Here is a 10,402-nt window from a genome sequence, read left to right as displayed (position 1 = left end):
TCCTCTCTCCTCTCTCCTCTCTCCTCTCTCCTCTCTCCTCTCTCCTCTCTCCTCTCTCCTCTCTCCTCTCTCCTCTCTCCTCTCCTCTCCTCTCCTCTCCTCTCCTCTCCTCTCCTCTCCTCTCCTCTCCTCTCCTCTCCTCTCCTCTCCTCTCCTCTCCTCTCCTCTCCTCTTTTTCTTTTTTTCTTTTTTTTCTTTTTCTTTTTCTTTTTTTTTCTTTTTCTTTTTCTTTTTCTTTTTCTTTTTCTTTTTCTTTTTCTTTTTCTTTTTCTTTTTCTTTTTCTTTTTCTTTTTCTTTTTCTTTTTCTTTTTCTTTTTCTTTTTCTTTTTCTTTTTCTTTTTCTTTTTCTTTTCTTTTTCTTTTTTCTTTTTCTTTTTCTTTTTCTTTTTCTTTTTCTTTTTCTTTTTCTTTTTCTTTTTCCTTTTCTTTTTTTTTTCTTTTGTATTCCTCACCATTTTCCCTCTCCCTAGTTTTTCCTAGTCAGTTATGAGGCTAGAATGGGTCAGTTGATATACCATTATACATCAGTGTCACATACCACCACACCTACTCAATTGTCCCTTTAGTATCACAGTATTAGTGCTTTTATGGTTTTTAATTAGGAAGTTCTTATAAAACTAGAGCAGTTGTTTGGTTGTTTTTTTAATATAAGCTTTGTAAAATGTTGAACCCTCTGTAGAGGTAGCCAACACAAATAGATGGGGCCATTTGGGTTCTTTCACTAGGGGCCATTGATGGAGGAAGTTTGTAAGCAGTGATGACACTGAGGTAAGCACAGTCAACACTCTTGCCTTAGGGATGGAACCCCACTGAATGTGATGGGCAGAAGGAGCCAGGCATGCCTCAAAAGATGCTGACATATGGGCAAATGTGGTGGTGGAATATTGCTCATTGTCCGGTACCAGGAAGAACCAGGCCCTGAAGATCTTTTGGTTGTGAAATGCAGCCTTCTCCAAGGTAAGTTTAATTATGAGTAGAGGTCACTTGACTGACAACTCTCCTCAAAACCCAAACATTTTGCCTTGGTCTCTTTTCTAGCAAAGACTGCCATCTTCCAGAGTAACAGCACTGTTGTAATAACGAATGAGGCTCCAAAGTCTCATTCTCCCTTCTGGCTAATGTCCCAGCACTGCAATCCCTGGGTAGCAAAAATCATGAGTCAGCTCCTTCTCCCTTTTCAGCAACTTGCTTGAGCCCAGTCAGGTCATGTTTTCTGCAAACAGGAGGGATGGAAACTTCTCCTGCAGGAATGAAAGTTGAGGTTTGTGTTAAGTGTCTTCATTCCAAGCTGGGACTTGAATACCAGCTTTACATTTGTGAAATGCTGGATGAATCAGGAGAGCTGGTAGGAGCTGGTAGCAACAGGGAGGTTTTTTTAATGCTTTTTTTTTTTTTTTTTTTTTTTTCCTGGGGATAGAGTCTGATTTACACCCCAGGACTGAATGCTTGTGGGTTTGAAATTTACCCTCTGCTTTTGAAGTTCTTTCTACTCTGAAATCTATTTTGAAAATAAAAAAAATAATATAAAGTGTATCTAAATGGCACAGCACAATGAACAGATGGTTAAAACTTGTCAATGACTTTTTAGCATAACTCAGTAAGTGTAAAAGTGGGAAGTTGGTTTTCTTAAGCAACTGTTGGATGCTCCTCTCTCTTACACCAAAATATTACCCTGGATGGAGAAAAAAAAAGGAAAAAGACTTTGGGTGCAGACAGCAAGCTGATTTGGGCTAGCAAGAAATATGGCCATATGTCTGCTTAGAGGCAGGTGAAGTTAGAGTTTGTGGCACACTGAGCTAATGAAGTGACCTTGTTTGCAGTATTTGATCAGGAGTGTCTTTATGGGCAGAAAGGAAGAATGAGTGCAGGAAGGCTGAAATGTGACACTTTCCATTCCTTGGCTGGGCAGCCTGCAAACAACTGCTCCCTGAATATTCCTGTCTTTGACTCTTTAATGAAAAGGTGGTTGTATGGTTTCTTTTTCATGTAATTTTTTAAAGAGAGAAAAGAGGGAGTAAGGCTTCTTGCAAACCGGTGTACCTTGGGTTGAATGAATAATGTAAGAGCACCATTGTGCCCAAAACATGTGGCATTGTTTACTTGTGTCACAGTAAATGATTCATGTGGAAAAGCTGCATTTGAACAAACGAGATTGATGAGAGTTTTACAGGCTATTTTTGTGTAATTTAAAACGGTGCCTATACTTGATGGTAAAAAGAAAAAGGAAGATGAAACAGCTAGCGCCGTCAGCTTTTCTCATTCCTGATTCAGTCTTTGGCCATTCCCTGCCTCTGCTCCAGAAAACCAAGGGTTCAAGATGAAGAATGGAAGAAAAAAAAATAGAAGACTGAGGGAAGATTTTTGATCTTGATCACAGTGACAGATTCAGAGATATTTGAGCTTACTCTTTGACATTAAACCTGGAGCTCTTAGTGCCAGGAAAGTTGGGTGATGGTGGGTACAGAGACACCTGAGCTAGCTGAACGTTTTCTGGGAGAGGAAGGGAAAGTGCACAGATGCAATTCACCCATGTTTGTCTGAGCCCAAAGGAACAAGGTCACAGTGCTGACACTGTCTCCTATGCACTGCCCAGGTTACTGGGTTAAGTTGCCTCTGGACCTCATCCTCTTGAAGAGGTAAGTGTTGTGCTGTATCCAAGGGTCTCTACTAGTGTGCCAATTTCTCTGATCCAGTTCTTCATACCCTCTACATATGTCTTTAAGGTTGCTTAAGCCTGGAAGCTCAGTTTTCACAGTTATTTAAACTAAAGATAGGTTACAGATAACAGTCTTTCATATCTCAGGAAAAATTTCTAGGGGATAAAAGTGGCCATTCTTTAGGCATCAGTTAATAATTTATAGGGGATGTGGGAAGTACCAACAGTCAAAAAGGTAAGGAAACTTATAATGGATGACTTCAATCAGAGAGCCATTTGGTGATGATGTCCCACAGTCAATAACAAATTTCCTTTATGTTTCTATAAATAATAATAATGTTTTCTTTGCAAAACAGGAAATCCTGTATCCAGTATAAGGTAACCTGATGGTGGACTTAAGTCTGCTGACTAAGAAAGTGTTAGTTACAAACCCAAAAAAGGGCAGTTGCTGAGGTACCAGAAATCACAGAATCACAGTCAATTTAGATTTATTTTATACAAATGAAATAGGGCATTTATCAAAATCTGCCCATTTGGAACTTTAATAGGGACAGCTTTTCAAAGCTTAAAGCATTTGCTGGCATAACTGACTGAGCATATACATTTTAAGTGGAAAGACACTGAGAAAAACCAGGAATTATTCAAGAATATCATGCTAGTTTTCCCAAACTCCATTATTTCATCAGGAAAAAAAAGGTTATATAAAGGACCACCTGCAAAAAAAAAAAAAAAATTCCCTAGTAAAAAAAAGAAAGAATGAAAAATTACAAAAGATATAAAGAACAGGAAAAAGATCTGAGATCTGATCCAAATGGAGTTAAAAAAGATATGTTGTTTTTTCAAGCCTGTAAAAAGCCAAAATAGTTTTTTGCCCATTGATACCTGTGATAATATCATGAATGCCAATACAAAAAAGGGAGGAAGGTGGATAAATGCTTTTTCTATACCCATCTGAAATGCTGGGTTGTGGGATAGGAATGTTGGTAGCTGTAACCAAGAGATATGCCATGGACATGTAAATTTATTACCTGTGGAGATGATGGTGATGATGATGATGATGAATTTCTAGCATAACTGTGAGAATGAGTGACTTTTGAAGTTTTGCTAAACAGTTGCTTTCATTTTGTAGATGAACAAAAAGACTATAGAACAATAAATGTTCACCAAAATGCTGTGGTTAAAATGTTCCAATATCAAAACATTGGTCACTGTTCATAAGGGCCATCAGCTGTGGTTTCAGTTTCACTACACTTTTTTGGGTTTGCTTTATTGGTCTGTGAGAAGTTGGCAGAGAGAAGTTGACTGCAGCTCCTGGCTCTCATGGTTGACTTTAACAACCTGAATGGGTAACATGGCAGGGCACAGGCAATCCAACAAGTTTCTGAAGACTGGCAAGAGCTATTTCCTGACACTGCAGATCTACAAGCCAATTAGGTAAGATGTGCTGTTGGTCCTGCTAGTCATTAGTTAATGGGAGTAGATAGAGAAGACATGTTTGTACTGCTCACATAGGTGTACATTGACAGAATAATAGACAGCAGACAGAAATTGCAACCAACAAAGTTCTGATGGATATCAGGACAAATTTTCCTCAGGAAGGTGGTAAAATATTGGCACAGGTTGTCTCAAGAGGTTTTGATGTCTCTGTTGCTGGAGGTGTTCAAAGCCTGACTATACTGAGCAACGTAACCCAGCTGGATATGTATGGTTCTGTTTTTTAAACCCACAGAAACCTACAGAAAGATACAAACTGAATGAAGAATTAGTTTTCAAATAAGATCTATTATAGCAGAGGAACAATGCCATTAACTGTGATTTCTTAAATCTGTAATATCCCTCTAGCATACTTACTTTGTTCTCTCTGTAGTGAAGGTAATCAAACACAGGACTAAAATATTGGATGAGACAGCAAACACACTTCTGCTTGGAGTCTTTTAAAATCAGCAATTCCATCCCTAATGTTGCTGTTGGCAGAAAAATCAACCATAGAAACAAAGAATCATTTAAGTTGGAAAAGACCTTTAGGATCATCAAGTACAGCCATTAATGTAATACCGCTAAGTCCACCACTAAACCTCGTCCCCACGTGCCTTATGTACACATCCATTCAGTACCTCCAGGGATGGTGACTCTAACCCTTCTCTGAAGGGCCTGTGCCAATGTTTGACAACCCTTTAGGGGAATTTTTTTCCTAAAATCCAATCTAAACCTTCACTTGTGCAATATGAGGCCTTTTCCTCCTTTCCACTATTTACTTGAGAGAAGAGACTGGCCCTGACCTGGCTCTACCCTTCTTTCAGGTAGTTCTAGAGAACAATAAGGCCCCCCGGAGCCTCCTTTTCCCCAGGCTAAACATCCCCAGCTCCCTCAGCAACTCCTCATAGGAAATATATTCCAGAATGTTCCACAGCTCCAATGCCCTTCTCTGGACACACTCTAGCCAGCACCTCAATGTCCTTCCTGAATTGAGGGGCCCAGAACTAGACCAAGATTCAAGGTGTGGCCTCACCAGTGATGAGCATAGAGGGACAATGCTTGCCCTGGTCCTGCTGGCCACACTATTTCTGATACAGGCCAGGATGCCATTGGCCCTCTAGTCCACCTGGGCACACTCTGGCTCATGTTCAGCTGCTGTTGAAGAGCACTCCCAGGTCCTTTTCCACTGACCAGATTTCAGCCCCTCTTCCCCCAGCCTGTAGTGCTGCAGAGGTTGTTGTGACCCAGGTGCAGGCCCCAGCACTTGGCCTTGTTGAACCTCATCCAATTTGCCTCAGCCCACTGATGAACAATCTGGTTTTGGTTGCACCAGGTCTGTGGTCAGTACATCTGTACTTGGGATTCCTCTTTCATTCCTCCTGCTCACCCCCTGCTCTCATGACCATTTCAGGAAACGGACTGTATAGCCCTCAAAATGCTGAACTGTGACACCTTGCATATTTATCTATTTTGCTAAAAAAAGCTGCAATCCATCAAGGTAGTATGAGATGCGTTGCTGTCAACCCTTCACAAACCATCTGAAGAGAAAATAAGTTGAATAGAAGATTCTTGTTAAAAATATTAGTCATGACGTTGTAGGTGTGGTTGCTTTCTTACTACCCAGATGGTCTATGATTTACACTACTGTTATGGGGTCAGTTTGATCTCATCTGTAGGCAGGGAAGTCAAGGTAACCTAGTTAACCTTAAATACAGGTTTATATGGCATTTGGGGTACCTACATACTTGAATTAGTAACACAACATGTATGTTAAACTAATGACTTTGGCTTTTAAGTGGCATATTAAATATGGGGTCGTAATTACCTAGGAACATGGGAGAAAATTCAGGCATCCTGGAATCTTCATGAGATGTGATTCAAGGAGTTTAAAGTCAAGCTCTGAGCATGTTGACAGGTCTCCTGGTTTGAAGAGGCAAACGTTTATCTCCTGCCAAAAGTACCCAAGGTTTTCTGAGTATATGGATGTCATAAGTGTACTGTTGACTTTCCAGATTTTGCTCTTATTGAAATTTAATAGTTTTAACTTCAGATTCATAAAGCTACCCAGCAAATTAACCCATAGTATTGAAGTTTTTCTGGACTGCTGGGTTACTTGATAGTAGCTTATATGGTGATTTTCTAGTCATATCAATGAGGTAAACCTTTTAGACTTATGTGTTCGAACTGCATTTGAGTAAAAACACTCCCTTAGATTTAAAATAAAAAATAATTGCCTATCTTTTCTCAGGAAAACAAGACTGTGGACAGAAATCATTAGCATACGGCAAAACCCAGCACGTCAATCCTGTCTTTGTTATTTATCAAATTGTATTAGCCAATGAAACCTTCATCAATGGTGATTTTCTTATATTATGAAGCTGAAACAGACTGAATTTGTGGTTTAGGTGCAAAGCGTCTGAGGCCCATTAAGCACATAGCAACCACTTCAGATAATCAAAACCTTCTGGTTTTTGTTGATCAATCTGTCTTTGATATAGAAATAAAGGCTAAATTGACTTGGAGTTGTCTCTCCGCTTCATAAGATCCCAAAGATTAAGAGAATATTTGTATCAGTATTTGATCTGTTCAAACTCAGGGGTGTGAAAAACTTATCTGAAACATTTTCTGAGAAGATCTATTCCTTGTCTCTTAGATTTCCAGTATTTTGAGCTTTTAATCCTCTTGTTCAAAAAAATAATCTTAAGCATGCAAGAATGCAAGACCTTATATTTTTTCCTAAGGCCTGTGACTTGTATGCTCGCTATATTATACTGCCATAATTTCTCAAGGTGTAATTTAATAGTTTCCAGCAGAGAAAGGCTAATGGTACTTAGCCAAAATACAACGTTTGGAAAAGTAAGCTGTACATCATTTCTCTGAATGAAACGAATGTGCTTACAATGCCTTCTGAAGCTTCCTTGAAAATCTTATAGACAACCCAGATCAATATGAATTAAAGTGAAGTCAGGGCAGACGAGAAGGGTGTGTTACCCTCCATGTCAATGACCAGCTGGAGAGCATGGAGCTCTGCCTGGGAATGGATGACAAGCCAACTCAGAGCTTATGGGCCAGGATTAGAAGGAGGGCAGAGGTCACATTGTAGTAGGGGTCTGCTATAGGCTGCTTGACCAGGAAAACTGAATAGATGAGTTCCTCTATAGACAGATATGAGTAGCCTCACTTCTACAAGTCCTGGTCTTTGTGGGGGACTTCAACCACCTCAAAAACTTTTGGGACAACACATCTGGGCATAAGCAATCCAGGAGGTTTCTGGAATGCATTGATAATAGCTTCTTTTCCAAGTGATAGAGGAGCCAACAGGGAGAGGTGCTATGCTGAAACCTTGTTCTTACCAACAAGAGGGGCTGGTTGGGAATGGGACGTTCAAGGCCAGCCTTGGGTGCAGTGACCATCAAATGGTGGAATCCAAGATCATTAGGGCAGCAAGGAGAGTGCACAGCATTACTACTCCAGACTTTGGGAGAGCAGACTTCAGCCTCTTTAGGGAACTACTTGGGAGATTACTGTGGAATCCCGTGGAGTGAAGTGGGACCTAAGAATGCTGGTTGATATTCAAGGATCACCTCCTCCAAGGTCAAGAGTGATGCATTCCAACAAAGAACAACTCAAACAAAAACACCAGGAGGTCTGCATGGATGAACAAGAAGCTCCTGCACAAACTCATGCAATAATAGAAAGCCTATAGAGAGTAAAAGGAGGGATATGCACCCTGGAGGGAATACAGATAAATTCTCTGAGCAGGCAGAGATCATGTTAAAAAAACTAAAGCCCTAATAGAATTGGATCAAGGAAGAGAAATTGATGTCATCTACCTGGACTTGTACAAAGAAATAGACATTGTCCTGCTTTATATCCTTGTCTCTAAATTGCAGAGACATATATTTAATGGATGGACCATCCAGTAGATAAGGAGTTGGCTGGCTGGCCATACTTGAAGATTTGTGGCCAGCGGTTTGGCATCCAAGCAGAGAGCAGTGATGAGTGGCATTCCTCAGGGATCGGTATTAGGAAATGGCTGTAAACTGAAAGAGAATAGGTTTAAATTAGACATCGGGAGGAAATTCTTCTCTATGAAGTTGGTGAGGTACTGAAACCAGTGGCCTGGGTAAGTGGTGGATGCTCCATCCCTGTAAGTGTTCAAGGCCCTGAGCAACTTGGTCAAGTGAAAGGTGTCCTTGCTTATGGGAGAGGGGTTGGAACTAGATGATCTTTAAGATCCCTTCCAATCCAAACCATCCTATGCTCCTCTGATTCTGTGATAAAGCTAAAGATTTTCGTTTGCATGATCCAAAATGGAAAAACGAGCCACAGGTCATCAAGCTTAAGGTCTTAATACATGAGATTTTTTAGTTTGCTAAAACAGATTGTGACATTCTCAGAAGATCTAGGCAAAAGTGACATTGCATGAGTGTAGAATAGAAGACTGTTCACTAGCAAAAGAATGCAGAGATTTTGGTTACTGCATTTTTCTTGGTCTGATGATTTAATTCCTTAATTTCACAACCATTGCTTAAAGTGTTAGTGAAAGAGTGGCATTTTTAGAATACTAATTCCCACCTGCCTGGTATTTTTCATTGAGCTTTGTTGACAAATGTTTGCAATGAACTTAAGGAGCAATTTTATGTGAAACATTACGCTAAAATATCTTGGAAAAAAACCCAGAGGACTGAGTTCTTACCCATTTTCTCTCTTGCTCATTTTCATTGCCTCTTGTTTCTCTTCATGTTTAGATGTGTGGTCACTGGATGATTTTTAAAGGCTTCTGGGCTCAGACCTTTGGCTCAGACTCCCACTGATGATGGAGGGCTCAAAGGAAGAATACCGGCATCTTCGTCTTCTCACAGAGAGTGAGATTCAGCAAATGGAAGAGGAACATGATATTTCTGGAGTTTGTCAATAAGCCTCTAGGTGAAACAAAAGAATTATGTTTGCACTTCAGGTCAGATCTGCTGAGAAATGCCTGCAAACACCAGCGCATTGGAGAAATATATTCAAGAACATTTCATACTGTGAAAATATTACCCTATTAAAACAGCCAAGGTCACTGAGACCCAGAGTGATCTTCTGGTCACAAAAGTTAAAAATGCCTGGCGGCTACTATAATTAAATTATGAGTGCTAGGAGAATAGGGAAAGCAGTTTTCCCACAAATATTTATTTGAATTTAAAAGTGACTTTAGACATGACTTTGGTCAGAAATCCTCTGTGTTCTGGTTATTGGGTTTTGGTTTTTTTTCTCCTTGAAAACATTCAGACACTGAAGCTGGATGTGAGCAACCAGACCATCCCAGTTTCCACAGCCTTCAGCTTCAGCCCAACTGAAGGAAAAAAGCCAAAATCTCATGTCTGCATCAAACACAATGGGGCTTTTGGATGTTTGCAACTATAAATTTGCATCTCATAAAAAAAATCCAGGTGATTACCTGGGTCAGTTAAGAGATAGACAGAAAAAAAATGTTCAATTCCCATCACAGAGCATGTCTGTACGTAAAACCACCAATATAAAAGAATATTAATGTTAGGATAAACTGCCATGATAATCATTAGCTACTTATTTTCATCTTTAAAATCTTCAAATTTCACATTGCTGGTCATTTTGGAAATGCTATTTTGTTTTTCTGCTTTTTGGATTTTGGTTAATTTTTTTTTCCTCTCCTGAAATGCTGAGCAAGCAAGTTCACAGGCAGGTACATGCAATATGCAAAAACCTACTATCTCAAGGCCTCAGCACAAAGTGGAAAAGACATCTTACACTACTGTTTTTTTTTTTGTGTTTCCAACTACATGAAAATGCACAACATTGAGTACCAGGGAAATAATGAGCTGACCACAAAACACTGTGCACACATATGAGTAAAACTGAAGTACAAGGGGTGGCAATATGATAGGTTTAGTATGGCAGATTGGCAATGCTCTGCTTCCACACTAGGTGTTTAACAATTTTCTATTGTTGCTTACAATGCAGCTATACAAAAGTAAAAAAACCCCAAAACCCAAATAAACCAACAATAAATGGGAAAAACCCTCCAGCTATGTCTCATGGTATTTTAACACACACTATGTAAAGAATATTCAGCATCTTAAAGTAAATTTAACCTGCAGCTAGCTGAGGGATTAAACATGACTATTCTCAACTTGAATGACCCTTTTCCCTAAGTCAAGCTGCCCATTTAGCGCCCTTAATAAATACAGGGATAATTTAAACCATGCGGCCGCAAATTGAAAACATGGGCTTTTGAACTGTGCATT

At 39.7% G+C, this 10,402-nt stretch overlaps 1 long non-coding RNA gene across 1 annotated transcript; it reads left to right on the top strand.

Moving 5' to 3' along the window:
- Positions 1 to 2,571: 2,571 nt before the first annotated feature.
- LOC137466929 (uncharacterized) lies at positions 2,572 to 9,076 on the top strand. The gene is made up of 2 exons (XR_010995344.1): positions 2,572 to 2,637; positions 8,885 to 9,076. It is a non-coding gene; the product is annotated as an uncharacterized lncRNA (long non-coding RNA).
- The last annotated feature ends 1,326 nt before the right edge of the window (positions 9,077 to 10,402 follow it).

This window comes from Anomalospiza imberbis, chromosome 2 (genome assembly GCF_031753505.1).
Source record: "Anomalospiza imberbis isolate Cuckoo-Finch-1a 21T00152 chromosome 2, ASM3175350v1, whole genome shotgun sequence".
In the NCBI taxonomy this organism is placed as follows: Eukaryota; Metazoa; Chordata; class Aves; order Passeriformes; family Viduidae; genus Anomalospiza; species Anomalospiza imberbis.
This window is presented reverse-complemented; position numbering and strand designations above follow the sequence as displayed.